This window comes from Schistocerca gregaria, chromosome 4 (genome assembly GCF_023897955.1).
Source record: "Schistocerca gregaria isolate iqSchGreg1 chromosome 4, iqSchGreg1.2, whole genome shotgun sequence".
Lineage (NCBI taxonomy): Eukaryota > Metazoa > Arthropoda > Insecta > Orthoptera > Acrididae > Schistocerca > Schistocerca gregaria.
Window position 1 is genome coordinate 496,032,339 of NC_064923.1, and position 18,090 is coordinate 496,050,428.

General features: G+C 41.8%; 1 protein-coding gene across 6 annotated transcripts in view; it reads left to right on the forward strand.

The window, feature by feature from the left end:
* The window catches only part of LOC126266769 (protein NDRG3), a 481,178-nt gene that overhangs the window by 97,908 nt on the left and 365,180 nt on the right, over nt 1-18,090 (forward strand). The window lies entirely within an intron of this gene.

Sequence of the window (18,090 nt, forward strand, 5' to 3'; positions counted from 1 at the left end):
GTTCTGAAATAGCTTGTAGAATAACTGATAACTACTTCCAGATATGTTTATCCTTTGTTGTGATATAGTAAAATGTATTCTACAAATTTAAAAGTTTTGCCGTCTTTGAAATTTGGATGGTATAGGTGTCAGGAAACGACTTTTCGAGTTTGAAGTAAATACTAGTCGGATTGCTACCAGGTAAACTATAAACAGTTCTTAGAAATTTAGGCTCATGAAAGACAGCAACATTTTTAATTCCAACTGTGTGTCTAAATTTTTGATAAAGTGCTTGACTTCAGCATAGGTGTCTTTTTTTATGTAACATTTCGTATACTGAAAAGCATGCTAAGCATGTTGCACAATCTGATAGTTGAATTTTTGTTGGCTGGTGTAATGATAGTGCAGATAAAGTCATTTAGGTTTTGAGAGCATGCTTTCAGATTACAGTATGTATAGTTCAACTTTTACTTTCTGGTTTGTTATATATATTTGCATTAGATATATAACCTTATGCTTTAAATTTTTTCTTTGCGTGCCGCTTTCAGCTGTTGTCATGGAGGCGCGCTTTTTGCTCGGAGTCACAGCATACCACTTCTCAACTAGTATTTTTTTCTTTGTTGATGCTAGCTTTTCTGTTCTATTGCGAGAATAGCAGAAATAACAATAAGAAGAGACTGACAGCGTGCGCTTGATGTGCTACAATGCACGCTAGCACAGAATATACGCAGCATGTTTTGAGCTGAGAATATCCTGAACGGAGAGATAAGCATTGATAATGGAGGTTACCAGCCTTACTGCAGAAGTGTTGTGACGGTAGTTTCCATGGCGACGGTGACCTGGGAAGGCTGCCGCTCGATCGCAGTGACCAAGGCTGGGATGGGCGGCAGGCTTCTCTGAGAGCGGTACAAATGCTTTTTCTTTGAGCATGCTGCCTGGCCTTATTATGTTTTTGTCTGTGTTGTCTGGTTTCTCATATGCATTCTTTACTCTCAATAAACAAAGACTATCCCTGTACTTCCTTATCCCTTGTGAATCTGTGAATCCAATACGATTTCAGGAGTTCAGAGGTCAAAAACTTTGATCTAAATTTTGGCCCCTGTGTCAGATAATACTGCATTTAGTCATAGGTATCAAGGGCTTGTTCCGTTTTCTTACCTTCTCAGAATATGCCTCAGAATTCCGATCTCATTCATTCTCAGAGCATGTTCTTTCCATTTAATCTTCTTCTAAAACTGAGTTCCAAACAGGGAATCGAACCTGCCTTTTGCAAGGCAACTCGTTACCGGTTACATTACCCGAACATTAACGCAATGCTAACCACGTCAGTAAGAAGCCTGTGGTCACCTGAAGAAGCTTTCAGTCGGTGAGGTGGACATGTTTCGAGAGCGTAGTAGATATTACACTGCCTGGGAAATGCAGCTCCAGATTTGAGTATCAAGAATGGCACATAGTTTGAAATTGTCGCTTACAATCTGGACAGACGCCTCAAAATAGCATAAAAATGGAAAAACTTTTCTGTAACTTCCTCCTTTTCCCGATTCAGTTATTCTTGATTGTATCTACGCTACTGCGAAGAACTTTCCAAATGTTTGTATTTACATAGTCTTTTATATGTGGGGACCAGCTCTCGTGAACCACATAATAATGTAGGGACTGTCATCATCTGTTAGAATTTAATTTGGGTCTTTTGCTCGCTCTCTCCTTGTGACAGGTTTCGCACCACTTTGGTAGGTGGGCAGTGGTATTATTAAATGCCTTTGGCGTCAGCATAAGTACATTTCAGATACTGGAAATATGACAAGTAGTAAAACAAACCCCAGTAAAATCACCAAATCGTGGCCGTTCATTCGTCACTTTCGAATATTTTTCCCATCTGTGCGAATTTTAATCGGATGGAATTGCGGAGAGACGGGAAGATCAGAGCGAATTTTGACAGGTTGGTGATGTATGTACGAAAGCATCAAGGTTGTGATTCACACATTGTAGTGGAAGTTCAGACAACCATCTGCACGACGTAGTCTGAAAGGCTGCTCTTAAAGTGTCAGCAGCTTTCGTTATAGGCACATTCTTACGATCATGGTACACACCTCGAAACACTTGTTCTATAAGCATCAAATTTATAAACTGCTAAAGAGAAACAATAACTGGTGTTTCAACTATGTAGCCTTCGAAAAAGAAAAAGAAGCAAATAGTGATGTTATCTCATATGTATAGGATATTTTCTTTATTAGCTAATGAGGCTTGCTCTATGACAGCCAGATCACAAGGCAACCATCTTATTGACAAAAATATGCCAACAGAATGTGAATGGAAGGGGATGTGCAATTAATTCTGCGTGGTATCCGAAGAACATCGTTACCATTGACGGTCACAGAAAGATTTCTTCGGTTCAAGACTTAAATTTGCAATTTCAAATGGCCTACAACAGTGGCAGAAAATTTTGTATGTTACGAATATGAGAGTTATAGATCTGTAAGTCTGAAGTTGTAATAGAATTTTAATATTTCCACGTTACCTATACTAATTGTTTCGCACATACCGACAGAAACGTTATTTGTAAATAAATAATGCGATTTAGCGTCTTAATTGTTTCCTCTCGCCTCTTGATTATCGATTCTATGTTAATCTTCTTTCAGCGATAGTATTCTGCTACAAAACTGTTTATGCTACTAACTGCTGTAAATTTCTCTTCATAAATTTCGAAAGATCCCTAATCTTGACAGCGTAAACTGAATTTTTGTGCCGTCTCAGTCCAGTATGACGGAAACATACACCTGAAAAAGCAATGCCGAAGTAACGAAAATATATCATGCCAACTAGAAGCAGGAACTGACTGAAGTAGTTAAATGTAATTACAGTGAGAAACATGCATCCTGATTACAAGAGTAATGTAACTCTTTTTGTTAAGTTTCATGTGTTGTGCAACCCAGTGATCTGACAGAGATCCGATGAAAATTCTTACCGGTATTTAAATGACCCACCGCGACGTAGAGACTGTTTTATTTTATGTATGTCGGATTCGTACGTTTCATCTCCCTTGAGTATGGTGGAGACTGCAACAAATTGATTTTTTTTTTTTTTCTAGGCTTGCAGCTTTTCGAACGTACCGATCTTCACTTTTCTGTTGAGACCAGCGCGAGAAACCATTTGTAGAAAACTTTTCCACAATCACCACTTTTTTCATTCCATTCTCTAATACTGATAGTCAAAATGTTAGATCTCATTCAGGTTGCATTTACGTAGCTAAGGACATTTAAGTATTAGTCACAGAGGCAAACGGAACAAGACTTGAGGTAAAGCCGTGGCTATTTCCCTCTGCCATAATGACAAGCTGAAGCTGCATTTCTAGGCTTAAAAGGATGTCAAAGTCCAGAACAGAGCGTCAGTATACAACTTAAATGGGGTCGAATCTCTTCTTTTAGTTTCCTTATGTGCCACCCTTCAGGACTATGCCCTGCACTTTTTATTAGTCCTTACATTCTGACGTAGTATATGACTAGCACAGTTCGCCAGTCATCACACCATTTGCGAATTTATCATTAACGCTGCAGAACTGTGCGAGAAAGGAATGGGACGGAGTGCGGCTACACGCCCGGCGACACTGAGGGCAGTTAGAGGTGAAATTCCTTAATAAATGGTTCAAACGGCTCTGAGCACTATGGGACTCAACTGCTGTGGTCATTAGTCCCCTAGAACTTAGAACTACTTAAACCTAACTAACCTAAGGACATCACACACATCCATGCCCGAGGCAGGATTCGAACCTGCGAGCGTAGCAGTCGCACGGTTCCGGACTGCGCGCCTAGAACCGCGAAACCACCGCGGCTGGCAAATTCCTTAATAGACCAAATGATTTAGTTTAACAGTTTAGTAACGTCAGCGTTTTTAAAATGGTTGTAATGTTTACGTAGCATCCCGAATGTTTAAAAAAAAAAAAGCGATATTTCAGACCTTCTAGGAGCTGTTGATGAAATAAATATTAACTACCGGTTTCGAACATAGTTAGCAACAGCCTACATGGCATGGTGTCAAATAAAATAAAACCAAACTTCAGTCACTTCCGTCAGTAGTAAAACGTTGCTGTTAACTATAATACATTTTACCATTCGAGGCAGTAATTCAGGAGGGCTTTTAAGTTGTATGACCCAATAGTGAGAACATTACCACGTAGACTGTTGTAAGTTCTTTTGTACCACCCGAAGGTAATCAGATGATAGAAACGAGCAACTAATAAAGTTTTATTTAACTGTCAGCACTTGTCGGTTCTAAAACGACTTTTTGTAATACCTAAGAGTTCTAGGACAGCACCTGCTCAAAATACCTCTTCCATTGGCCCAGAAGACAGCAGATAGTCGGCGGACTGTCCTACAAGGTAAATTGGAAACGTCCGTTTGCTGTTAAACAGGCAGTACACCTCTAGTATACCGATTATTAACACAAAAAGAATGCATAATTTATAAAATCGTGGTTAACTGGATGGTAAAGCGCAACTACTTGCATCGTTTTTTTTTTTGTACGTTCCCGAGTGAATATGTGTACAATGGGATTATGCAATAACCGATACCTGGTGCCACATTACGCTGCTCGGAAGTATTGCACCTACCGCTTAAAAGTTTGATTCAGCCTTTATTTGCTTTTTGCTTTCACTTGTAATAATTAATTGTAGTATTTACGGCGTTTAACACGATGTTGCTGTGGTGTCAAGTAGATTAATTGTGCTTTCATAGTTGACACTGAATCGGTGAAAACGTCTGAGTAGTCGTTACATTGCGGCAATATCGACTAGCTGCGAAATGCATGCGAACGAAAGCTCTTATCACTAAGGCCAATTGTTTGACTCTATTAGCACGATACCGCTTATTGTTTTCGGCACAAAAAACATAAGACAACTGGTTGTCTGGGAGTCATAGTCTATAACAATAAATGTAATTTTATGACCCCCATATCTCGCTCGCTCGCGCGCACACCCAAACACACACACACACACACACACACACACACACACACACACACACACACACACACACGCATATTACACTCTTGTTAATGTTTGCCTTCAGATATTTTGACCACAGAGACAGATTTAGGTTCCGCAGTAGCTCACTTTTCTTAACAAGTACGAAGGAATCGATTGTAGAGCTGTAGATGGAACGATCAGTAACATTTTATGAACACAAAGGAAAATCTGTAAGGAGCTGAGGTACAGGAACTGAATCTTAGACTACCGATCCGCAGTGGCTGTTTCGGCGGCACCTCTTTTTCTATAGATATTTTTTACCGCGAATTGTGTTTACAAAATAAAATGACATATCGTACCACAATTGAAGGTACTAGATAACAGTGTCTGAATGTGAAAGTGACATTAAAACTCAACGTATATTGACATTTGCTGGCGGTGTAAGACGTGAGTGGCCTGTAGGCAGCATATCGAGGTGCAAGACCCGGAAACCGTCACGCGGCTTGCAAATCGTTAACACAGGTCACACGTGGCGATGCGCCCACATACATTGCCCTGCGCTGTCGGAGCTCTCCAATACTCCAGCGTTCAGCGACACTCGAAACCATCCACCATCTGTGATGTCTGATTTAGTGAACAACGAGGGATTACAGTTATGAACAACATAAATTGCAACTATCAAATAGAAAATGCTGTGGGGGAACACGAATTAAAGATTGCGATTTATTCGCAGAACATTCCGAAATTGCAACAAATCTGGCAGTCAGACTGGCTACTTCACGCTTGACTTTCTATTCTGGAGTATTGCTGCGTAGTATGGGACGCTTAACAGAACGTTTGAAGACGGGCAACTCGTTTTATACTTCCACGAAGTAGGGGAGATAGTGTCGACGAATACGGTACGCGACCTGGTACGCTAATCGTTCAGTAGTAGTGTATGATATTCTGCCTTACGGCAGGTCTTGTCACGGGGTAAGCCTCTTCCACTTTTGTCTGTCCGTAGCCAGTCTTTTCATTTCTGAATATTTGCCTCCTTTGATATTGTCCAGCATTTGATATCTTCTTTTTCCTCTTCCCCTTTTTCCCTCCACCATTCCTTCTATTCATCAACATCTACATCCATACTCCGCAAGCCACCTGACGGTGTGTGGCGGAGGGTACCCTGAGTACCTCTATCGGTTCTCCCTTCTATTCCAGTCTCGTATTGTACGTGGAAAGAAGGATTGTCGGTATGCTTCTGTGTGGGCTCTAATCTCTCTGATTTTATCCTCATGGTCTCTTCGCGAGATATACGTAGGAGGGAGCAATATACTGCTTGACTCTTCGGTGAAGGTATGTTCTCGAAACTTTAACAAAAGCCCGTACCGAGCTACTGAGCGTCTCTCCTGAAGAGTCTTCCACTGGAGTTTATCTATCATCTCCGTAACGCTTTCGCAATTACTAAATGATCCTGTAACGAAGCGCGCTGCTCTCCGTTGGATCTTCTCTATCTCTTCTATCAACCCTACCTGGTGCGGATCTCACACTGCTGAGCAGTATTCAAGCATTGGGCGAACAAGCGTACTGTAACCTACTTCCTTTGTTGTCGGATTGCATTTCCTTAAGATTCTTCCAATGAATCTCAGTCTGGCATCTGCTTTACCGACGATCAACTTTATATGATCATTCCATTTTAAATCACTCCTAATGAGTACTCCCAGATAATTTATGGAATTAACTGCTTCCAGTTGCTGACCTGCTATTTTGTAGCTAAATGATAAGGGACCTATCTTTCTATGTATTCGCATCACATTACACTTGTCTACATTGAGATTCAATTGCCATTCCGTGCACCATGCGTCAATTCGCTGCAGATCCTCCTGCATTTCAGTACAATTTTCCATTGTTGCAACCTCTCGATACACCACAGCATCATCTGCAAAAAGCCTCAGTGAACTTCCGATGTCATCCACCAGGTCATTTATGTATATTGTGAACAGCAACGGTCCTATGACACTCCCCTGCGACACACCTGAAATCACTCTTATTTCGGAAGACTTCTCTCCATTGAGAATGACATGCTGCGTTCTGTTATCTAGGAACTCCTCAATCCAATCACACAATTGATCTGATAGTCCGTATGCTCTTACTTTGTTCATTAAACGACTGTGGGGAACTGTGTCAAACGCCTTGCGGAAGTCAAGAAACACGGCATCTACCTGTGAACCCGTGTCTAAGGCCCTCTGAGTCTCGTGGACGAATAGCGCGAGCTGGGTTTCACACGACCGTCTTTCTCGAAACCCATGCTGATTCCTACAGAGTAGATTTCTAGTCTCCAGAAAAGACATTATACTCGAACATAATACGTGTTCCAAAATTCTACAACTGATCGACGTTAGAGATATAGGTCTATAGTTCTGCACATCTGTTCGACGTCCCTTCTTGAAAACGGGGATGACCTGTGCCCTTTTCCAATCCTTTGGAACGCTTCGCTCTTCTAGAGACCTACGGTACACCGCTGCAAGAAGGGGGGAACGTTCCTTCGCGTACTCTGTGTAAAATCGAACTGGGATTCCATCAGGACCAGCGGCCTTTCCTCTTTTGAGCGATTTTAATTGTTTCTCTATCCCTCTGTCGTCTACTTTGATATCTACCATTTTGTCAACTGTGCGACAATCTAGAGAAGGAACTACAGTGCAGTCTTCCTCTGTGAAACAGCTTTGGAAGAAGACATTTAGTAATTCGGCCGTTAGTCTGTCATCCTCTGTTTCAGTACCATTTTGGTCACAGAGTGTCTGGACATTTTGTTTTGATCCACCTACCGCTTTGACATAGGACCAAAATTTCTTAGGATTTTCTGCCAAGTCAGTACATAGAACTTTACTTTCGAATTCATTGAAAGCCTCTCGCATAGCCCTCCTCACACTGCATTTCGCTTCGCGTAATTTTTGTTTGTCTGCAAGGCTTTGGCTATGTTTATGTTTGCTGTGAAGTTCCCTTTGCTTCCGCAGCAGTTTTCTAACTCGGTTGTTGTACCACGGTGGCTCTTCCTATTCCTTCCTTCAATAAACAGTCCCTCCTCAAACAATGTCCAATCCAGTCTGATGACTTTCAGCATGTTTCTTTCTTCTCCAACTCTTCTTAATACTTCTTCATTCCTTACTCGGTCTTCCTATTTCACTGTTTCCATTCTTCTCCATATCCAATCCCTAGTACCTCCAATATTTTTTCATCTTCTTTCCTCAATGTCCAGGTCTCCGCACCACATAGTGCAACGCTCTAGATGTAACATTTGGCAAATCTTTTCCTCAGATCTTTGTTTAGTGGTCCACAAAGTAATTTCTGTTCCCTCTTGAATCCTTCTTTTCCATTGCAATTCATTTCCTAATTTCTGTTCAGCAATACGTATCATACATTATTACACTTCCAAAGTCACTGAAGTTATTCACTTGCTCTGTTTCCTCTCCCCCTCTTTTCATACGGCATTTTTCCTCCTTTCCTCCGATTACCATGCCTTTCGTTTTGTTCTTGTTAATCTTCATTCCATATGTTTAGATCATCTAACATTTGTTCCATCTCTGTTGCACTCTCTGCAATCACTACCATGTCGTCTACAAATCTTACACACTCCACTTTCCGACCCCTATACAAACTCCTCTCCTTCCATCAAAACTTTCACTAATAATTTCCTCGTTTAAATAACGGTGTTTTTCTTTGCGTCTATATCTTTTCATACGTTTCCAGTCGCCAACTTTCCCCTCCGAAAGCTAAAATATTTTGTTGACTTCCCACCTATTTATGATGGAATGACTCTCGACACGAAATTAATCAGAACTCGCTCGGAAATATTTCGATTCTCATTTCCCCATATGCTACACGAGAGTGAAACGATATAGAGATAGACTGAAAGTGATTCTACGAACCCTCTGCCAAACACCTAATTGTGAACTGCAGTGTTATCATGTAGCTGTAGATAGTTTTCTAATTTTTGACACGATTCAGCGCGTTGCAGACAGAAATCAAGAAGTTCTTAAGGGGACGAAATCAACAGACGTAACGGTAATTTACGGAGTACCCCACAATGTGTTACAGGATCGTTACTTCTGGATCATTACTTTTCACAGTACAAACTAATGATCTAGTGAACAACGGCGTAGGTTCAATGAGGCAGTTCGTAGACGATGCTGTTATCGATACAAAGGTTGCTACGCCAGAAGTCTGTAGCGAAATCTAGGAAGACTTGCAGAGGATTGAAAATTAATGCTGGACCTGCCTTCAAATAAATAAATGTAACTTATTGCGCATAAATAGGTCAAGGTATTCATTCCTGTTGGATTACGCTCTTAGCAGTAAATCACTGGAAGCAGTAACAATCATAAAATACCTAGAGGTAACCGTCTGAAGCGTCCTAAAGTAAACCAAACACCGACCGAAAAGGCCTTGAAGGCGCAACGGTACCAACCGGCCGTCGTGTCATCCTAAGCCCTCAGGCGTCCCCGGATGCGGATACGAAGTGGCACGTTGGCAGCACACCGCTCTCCCGGCCGTTGTCAGTTTTCGTGACCGGAGCCGCTACTTCTCAATCAAGTAGCTCCCCAATTGGCCACACAAGGGCTGATTGCACCGAGCTTGCCAACAGCACTCTGCAGACCCAGACGATGACCCATCCAAGTGCTAGCCAAGCCCGACAACGCTGAACTTCGGTGATACGTCGGGATCCGGTGTTACCACTGAGGCAAGGCCGTTTGGCTCCTAAAGTAAAACGGCCACATAAAAGTAGTTAGATGAAAAGCAGATGCCAAGCTGAGAATCATTGGAGTAATCTTAAGAAAATCTAGCTTATGCACGAAAGAACTAAATTACGAAACGTGTGTTCAGCTGATTTTTGAGTGCTGCGTGTCAGGCTGGGATAAGTAGAAGAGATAGAGAACATCCAACTAAGATTGGTACGTTTAGTCATTGTGCCGTTTAGTCGGTTCGAGAACATAACAGAGATGTTCAACAAATCCCAATGGCAGGCTCTACAAGAAAGGGGATGTGCGTCATGAAGAGCTTACTGTTGACGTTCCAAAAGCTTACGTTGCAAGGGAAGTCTCGTAAAGTGACCACGACGAGAGTATAAAGTAAATTAGAGCTCGCTCGGATGTTAACCGCCGTTCGCAAATGAAACACAGAAGGTGAAAAATGACTCTTGTGCCAGAATTGTCCTTCGCCACTTGCGAGATAGTCCATGAAGAGCTTATGCTGCTTTCGAATGAACGTTAGTTGCTGCAGACACCAACCTTACCTCCTCATGAGCTGCATGCTTCGCAGCCTCCCTCTTCTCCTTTCTTTCATTTTTTTTACTGGGTGCAGGTCAAAACAGTGAATAATAAAGCATAACATGGGAAGCTTAAAAAGAAGTGGCGAACGTTGAAAATAAACTCCATACAACAGTCTCTGTGTTAAAGTGAATTGGAAAAAATTCGGATCATTAAGCACGTAGCCCACGCGATGAATTTGATACAGTATCACCAACAGCAGTTCGTAAGTTGCACGGGATTTTCAGGCTCCACGATGGTGCTGCTGTGTTTTATGTAAATACGAATATAATGTTTAATTATATACTGAAACCAGTTAAAACACTGAAAAGGTTCTTAGCTACATGGATACCAATTTTTCTCATACATAATGGAAATTCAGTAACGTCAAGCTTCACTGTTACCTCGTAAGTGATGACCAAAAGCATGCGGGCCGCTGCAATTAGCGTTCCACAAATGAAGAGTAAAGAAATATTTTATAGAGGTGGTGTGTACAGCTTTAATGGATGTAAAGAACCGCATTGCGCCATTCACAGCTATAATGGTATATTTTATTATCCATTTCGCTCTAGGATCAGGCAGAATTGGGCATAATGTTACAATATACAGCTAACATCAATGATGGAACAATGTACATCTTGTGTCTGTTACTCCAATTAGGCAAATGCATAGCAGAGATGGTTTTTGACCCGATGGTCTAATCCTAGACCGAAATCGTCCGTCTCTAATAAAATACACCGTTAAAAGTGTGTACTGCATAATGCAGTTCTTGACTAGGGGTAAAGAGTTAATGGGCCCAAATGAGGAGGAATTTTGTGTGTTCTAAATACTGCAGTAGGTAGATACGTGCCAAAAATGAGTTTCACTGCTCCATGAACCATGAGAAATTAAGGCTTTTTAGTAGCATAAATATGTTCACGCAGTAAGAGCAGAGAAACAAAACTAGCAAATCTTTGAGCAGAGTTATAAGCGCTAGATATTGAAAATATTCATTCATTCTATATCGCTATTCACACGAAGAAAACGTCAATATACAAGACAGTGAAAATCCAGCCATGACTCGGCTTTTCAGCGAAAGCCTATGGCGAAGACACACAATTTTTTCGAAATATTCCGCTTTTACGCCAGTGCAGCTTTTCGAACATTGTTCTAGAGAACACTTTCCACTATCGCAGTGCGATTCTAGAGCTCTGCATAACACCCGTCTACAGCTACGGCCAAACGGCTGTCGATGTGAAAATTCGAGGATTTCAGAAGCTCCCACATCTCGTGAGCAGGTAGGGTGTTCCAACAAACCGACGTCAAATCCTCGAAACAATTTTGTGGAGAGGTGTATTGTCACGATAAAAGACCGCATCGTGCACATTCTTGGGTAGCTCTGCACGTAGAGGTTCTTGAAGCGAACACAGCGAGGTGACGCAGTGGCTGAGACTCTTGGACGCACCCAAATTCAGGAGTTCAGCGATTCAAACCTCCTTCCGGCCATCCGTTTTTTTCCTCAGTAGCTTCAGGCAAATGCCGGGAGAGTTCTTTTGTTAAGGACGCTGGCAGTTTCCTTCCCGGTACTTCCCTAGTCCTAGCTTGTGCGCCACCTATAACGCTGACGAGACACTAAACCCTAATCTTCCTTCTGTAGTATAAGAACGGCTACGTTAGATTTTGCTGCCCATTTTTAACTATTTAAAATGAAGGAGCAGACTCTTCAATAAAACTTCATGCAAGTATAATTTCTGATGCGATAAAACGTCCAAAACAGTTTGCCAGAGAGAGAGGGTTCGGCTTGTGCGAGTGTAGCAGAGGCAAACTGTACGGGTGATGACTAAACTTTCTGATCCTTGCAGACAGAAAGACGAACACTGAGAGAAATTTGTGGAAATATAGTGAGTTTTGAGATAGAAGAAAAGCATTGTTTCACTGCGTTTTTAAACTCTTTTAAAATCCCGATATAGTTGCATTGGGATTTTGTTCTTGAACTTACCCTGCCGTCTGATGAAACTGAAAGCATCTTTCGTGATCTGATATTTATAAATATTTAATTTCATATCACTTGTACATCTTTTGTGGCTTATATAGCCTCGGTGGCTGATAACTTCTCGTCCCATAATTGCTTTTGCACTCGATAGGCAGGAAATCGTGTAACCCGTGATTTGAAAACAATTTGGTTGTTTACTGGCTATTGTTTCATCTGAAATCGTTCCCCTATGCGACTAATTGTTTCTGTAGGAAACCTTTTCATCTCAAAAAACTTAAGATTATTTCCCAGACAGTAATCTTTCGTCTGTTAATCGTACTGAACATATTGACCCGACGACTAATGCTTGTCATTGAGAAACGCATTTATTCTGAAATATATGCCGAGATAAATTTTCTGTTTCCATAAGGGTTACTATGACAAGTCTTGGCCGAAACCTAAAATTGGTCAGGGTAAACCATGCTTAGACCAAAACATTTTTCAAGATTTTCGCTGAAATTGAGGACGAGTTTAAACGGGTGCTGATACAGACAATTAAGAGTAGTATTGGAGTGATAGTGACAAGTTAGCCCATATTTTTTGCAGCGCTCTGACGGAGCACAGCTAGAACTATTAGAGACGTGGTAGCAAGTCATTGCCTAGACGTAAGAGATGTAATTATTTAGTAATAGTTACAGTGTTATTTCCGTGGAGATGTCGTCAACCAAAATGTTTGAAAACTGCAGTGCTTTACTAGGCATGCTTATTTTGGGGGTGTTCTGCCTTTTCCTTCCTCTGCCCTTTCTGTCTTCATCCATATTCTGCAAGCTAGCTTACGGCGTATGGCGGAGGGTACTTCATATACCACTGTCGTTGCTCTCTTTACTGTTCTAGTCGCCATTAGTACACTGGAAGAAAGATCTTTGGTAGGCCTCCGTGTGACGGAGTTGGATAAGCGTCTCAGTGAGGCGTTTACGCCACGAACCTGTAACGAAACGCGCTTCTTTTCTTTGTGTCTTAGAAAATGACTGCCTCAGGCTAACGGGTAACGCTCATGTGACGGCCGAACGAGTATTTTGTAAGCTTCCTTCCTTGTAAGCTTCCTTCCTTGTGAGGTACACTTTGTAAGGATACCTCCAGTCTGTCTGGTATTAGCCTTCCTGAAATTAGTTTTATACGCTGGTTTCACTTGAAATCGCTCCTTACGCGCACTCCCGAGTATTTAATGAAAATGACTCTTTCCAGTGATTGTTCTCCAATCGTGTAATCATACAATAACGGATATTTCCGCCCATTTTTTTTCGTTACATCTATTCATTTTGAAATGCAGTGCCAGTCCCTGCACGATGCGTCGCCCCCTCTGCAGCTCTTTTTGCATTCCGCCTAAATTCTATGGCATTGCTACGCCTGTATATGCAATAGCATCTACGACGAACAGCCTCATGGCGCTTCCGAGATTACCCGCTAGTGGATCATTTATCTTCGAACTGATGTACTCAACCTGTTATAGGAAAATTAAAAGTTAACATAGACTTGAAACTACGGAACATTAGAGACAGGTGGAAGAAGTGATCAATGACAGAAAAACTCGTAGGTCCGATCGGGGATTGAACTCCGCACTCTTGAATTCGTAGTGTGGCAGTCACTGAGCCACCGATCCGCATTTCACAAATGTCCTGTAGTTGTTTGTAGTAAGAGGAGAGCGAAAACGTGTTATCTGCCATCTGTCATCTACCACAGAATTCAAGTTCAGAGAGACTTTATGAATAGGGTAAAGATTCAGACACTAGAGATAATGCCAACGATGAAAAGCTGCATGGAAGACCAATTTGTATCCGAAGTGGGGCAGTGAAACTGCAGTCAACGAGAGAATCCATGCTTCCCGCGTCATCACTCTTGATAAAAATTGTCCCGTTATTCAATACTAATCATAAATCTGCGTAGAACATAATTCGTGATGACCTCGGCTATAGAACAGGCAGTAACCGACGGACACACGGCGTCTGTCGGACGATCACAAGCGTGCGCAGAACATTTATTAGGCGCACTCAGACCTTAATGCACGTCGAAGTGTGACGTGAGAAGAGTCCGTGGTGCAACATTATGAAGCACAGACAGTAAAGTGTAAGCGCAAATCATTTCCGCACAAGAAAAAATATAAAGACACGTACTTCCTATGGAAAACTTTACAGAGGTCTTTTGAGGTGTCCAGACCCTTAGTTTTGACCTTACAGAACGCCACGAGGCCAAAAAACAAAAAAAGAAGAATAAACACTTGCAACAAATAATTGCGCTCCCCTCCGCGCGCAAAAGCGGTCGCTCGTGCACATGCACAAAGTTTATGATACCGCTAAAAGACACTCCTGGAATAAAAGTGAAAGATCCTCGAAAAGAGACCAAGCCAAAAAAAGTAGCACTTGAAATGCCAGCAAAGATATTTCATAAGACTCCACAGATGTGAGGGGACAAAATCTCAAATAATTAAGAGAGCTGAGACAGATATTTTTGTCATCAGTCTCCCGACTGATTTGATGCAGCCTGTCATGAACTCTCTTCCTGTGCCAACCTCTTCAGCTCAGAGTCGCACTTACATCCTACGTCCTGAATTATTTGCTGGTTGTATTCCAATGTTCGTTTTCCTCTGCAGTTTTTACACTCTACAACTCCCTCTAGGACCACATTATTAGTGCTCTCCTTATGCTCCTTTCTTCTGCGGAGAACGGCCTCGTTTCTTATTTTAACAGTCTATTTAGTTTTCAGCATCTGTCTGTAGCAGTACATCCGATTTCCCCACAGTCCACGATTCACTACCATATAATGCTGTGGTCCAAACGTACATTCTCAGAAATTTCTTCTTAAAGTGAAAGTCTATGTTTGATACTTTTCAAGTTCTTTCGGCCCAAGATGCTCACTTTGTTGTGTTTGTCTGTTTTTTATGTCCTCCTTGCTTCGTCCGTCAAGAGTTATTTTGCTTCCGAGGTAGCATAATACGTTCATCTACTTCGTAATCATCAATTTTGATGTTAAGCTTACCGCTATTCTCATTTCTGCTGCATCTCATTACTTTCTTCAGTTCGAATTCTGTACTCATTATACTGTTCGTTCTATTCAACTGGTTCTGTAATTCTTCAGCTTTCACTGAGGATGACAACGTCATCTGCGAATATTGCCAAAGATATCCTTTCACGCAGAATTGTGATCGCACCAATGAAACTTACTTTATTTGCGTTGTTGCTTCTTCTATGTATAGACCGAACATTATCCGCGGAAGGCTGCATCGCTTATGTACACTCTTCTTAATCCGAACACTTCATTCTTGGTCTTCCAATCTTGTCCCTCTTGATTTATATATAATACATTGTACACTACCTGTCTTCCGCTGTTGCTCATTCTTATTTTTCTCGGGGTCTCAAACATCTTGGGTGATTTTATGTTGCAGCTGTCTTTAGTGCCCTGACTTTTCATACAGCCAAAGTGTTCGTCAAATAACAGGTCCTCCATTTTCCTTTCCATTCTTCTATACATCATTCTCGTTAGCAGCAGCTGAGCGTTAAGTTAATTGTGCGATAGTTCTCGCACTTACCTGCGCTTGCTACCTTCGGAATTGCGTCGATGCTATTTTTTTTTCCAAAAATCTGATAGCACGTCACCAGCCTCATATCTTCTACACACCAGCTTGAAAAGCAGTTTTGCTGCCATTTCCCCAAGTGATTTTAGAAATTCTGACGGAATGTTGTTTATCCCTTCCGCCTTATTTGATCTCAAGTTCTCCAAAGCTTTTTAAATTCTGACTAATAATGGATCCTCTACGTCTTTCATATCCACTCCCGTTTCTTCTTCTATCTTGTGATCAGATAATTCGTCACCCCTTTAGACTCCTCCAGTGTACTCTTTCCACCCAGTAGTTATTTCACCAGCATATAACTGTGGAATTCCCGTTACACTCTTAATGCTGCTGCCCTGTTGTTGTTGTTGTTACAACAATGCTGCTGCCCTTACTTGTTAATTTCTCTGAAGGTTGTTTTGACTTTTCTATATGCTGAATCAGTCCTTTCGACGATCATTTCTATGCCTCCACATTTTTCAAGCAGCCATTTTGCTATGGTTTTCCTGCATGTCCTATTTACTTCATTCGTAACTATGCTGTATTCAGATCTTTTCCTGAACGTTTAAGTACTTCCCTCTTTCGTCGATCGGTTGAATTATATCTTCCCTTACCCAAACTTTTTCGCAGTTACGTGCCATGTACCTGTGTTTGTCTGTTCACATTCTGCGATTGCTCTTTTTAGAAATGTCCATTCGTTTGCAACAGTCATTTGTGGACTGTTGACGGAGATACCAACAACTCTGCTAGACCGTCAAGTAGTATATACCATACATTTATGCTCACGATTATGAGCATAAAGTGGTTCAAATTTATATTTGAATCAAAGACCTCTATGGTCTCTAACACCGCTTTTGAATAGCTGCGGTTTTCATATAGTTTCCAGGTACTGACGTTAGAAAATCGCGGGGCATTGGTACACGGCCGTATCGAAAGTGAACAAAGGCACTGCTCACAATCCAGGAGAAGGTCCTTGGGGGACTAAGAGTACTGTTAACTTCAGCAGCAGCAAGCGACACAACAAAGGAACGCTGGCTCCCAGGTTAAGTGCTTTTGCCCTCCCTCACTGGCAGAGGCAGTGATTCATGCGTACCACCGGTACTCTGCTCGACAGTTGCGATATATCAGCCCACCTGAGCGTACTCCACAACACACACACACACACACACACACACACACACACCAGTAGTCTCTGCATGTTTCGATACCCTTTATGTTAAAGTGGCCCGCACATGACAGCAACTCCTACGGATGCTTAAGACAGCTCTGGGAAATTACTGTGGTAGCCTATCAAATGCGGCAAACGCATTACGAACAGAAGAGCACATATCTGAAACCGACCGCCCGTTAGTGAGCAATCACTCGCAGTATAAAAAATTTACGTCTCGCCACCACAATGTGAGAATAGTTGTACAGCAAACTAATCTGCCCAGCTGGTGTTCCTTGTACGTTCCGTGAGAAATGCAGAACGTCGAATGGAGAGTTTCACAGGGTGCCTGGGCGAACAGTCAATCCTAGCTAGAACCCAGTATTTTATACTGCTCTGCAAACGTTCAACGGAGAGGCGTAATAAAAGCGTACTACGTCTAGTAATGTTCTTAATATACATAACTATTTTAAGACAGTTGAATTTTTCACCATATCTGTTATACAGGTCACTCTTTTATATTACAGGATCAGTTGATTCGGCGATATGCCATTTTCAAATGCTACTGCTATCGTTGTGATTTTACGAGGTCACACTGTGTGGTTTATTAACATATTCACTCTGGCGAAGAACGAATTCGTTCCAACGAGAGACCAATTTGTCGATACCGTCACTGTAGAATGTTTAACTTTGTTGACGAAGCCACAACCTCGCCTCTACCCGCATTGCTTCGTTACTATCAAAGTGAAGTCCTCAAAGGTGTTCTTCTTTAGGTTTTCGAAGTACACGAAAATCGATTAGGGCCTAGTCGGGAATGTATGGAGAGTGATGGATGACAGTGAACCCAAGGCATTGGTTTGTTGCAGATGCCTCACATCTGTGCGTGATCTTCCATTGTCAAGCTGACGATGGTACTTCATGTGTGAACTAACTCTTCGCATTCGAAAGTCGATTACAGCACTCTGTTTCTCGTGTACCGACATAGTTACGTTAAACATCGTCATGTTTGTTGCATGCTGCAATTCTAAGCTCCCCAGTGATAGAGGACATCAAATGAAGAATAAAGGTGTAGAGTGTGAGGCACGAGTTTTTTCCCGACGTATACAGTACTCGAATAACTTACGCGAACGCCGCAGGGGGGGGGGGGGGGGCGTGACGTCGTCGACAACC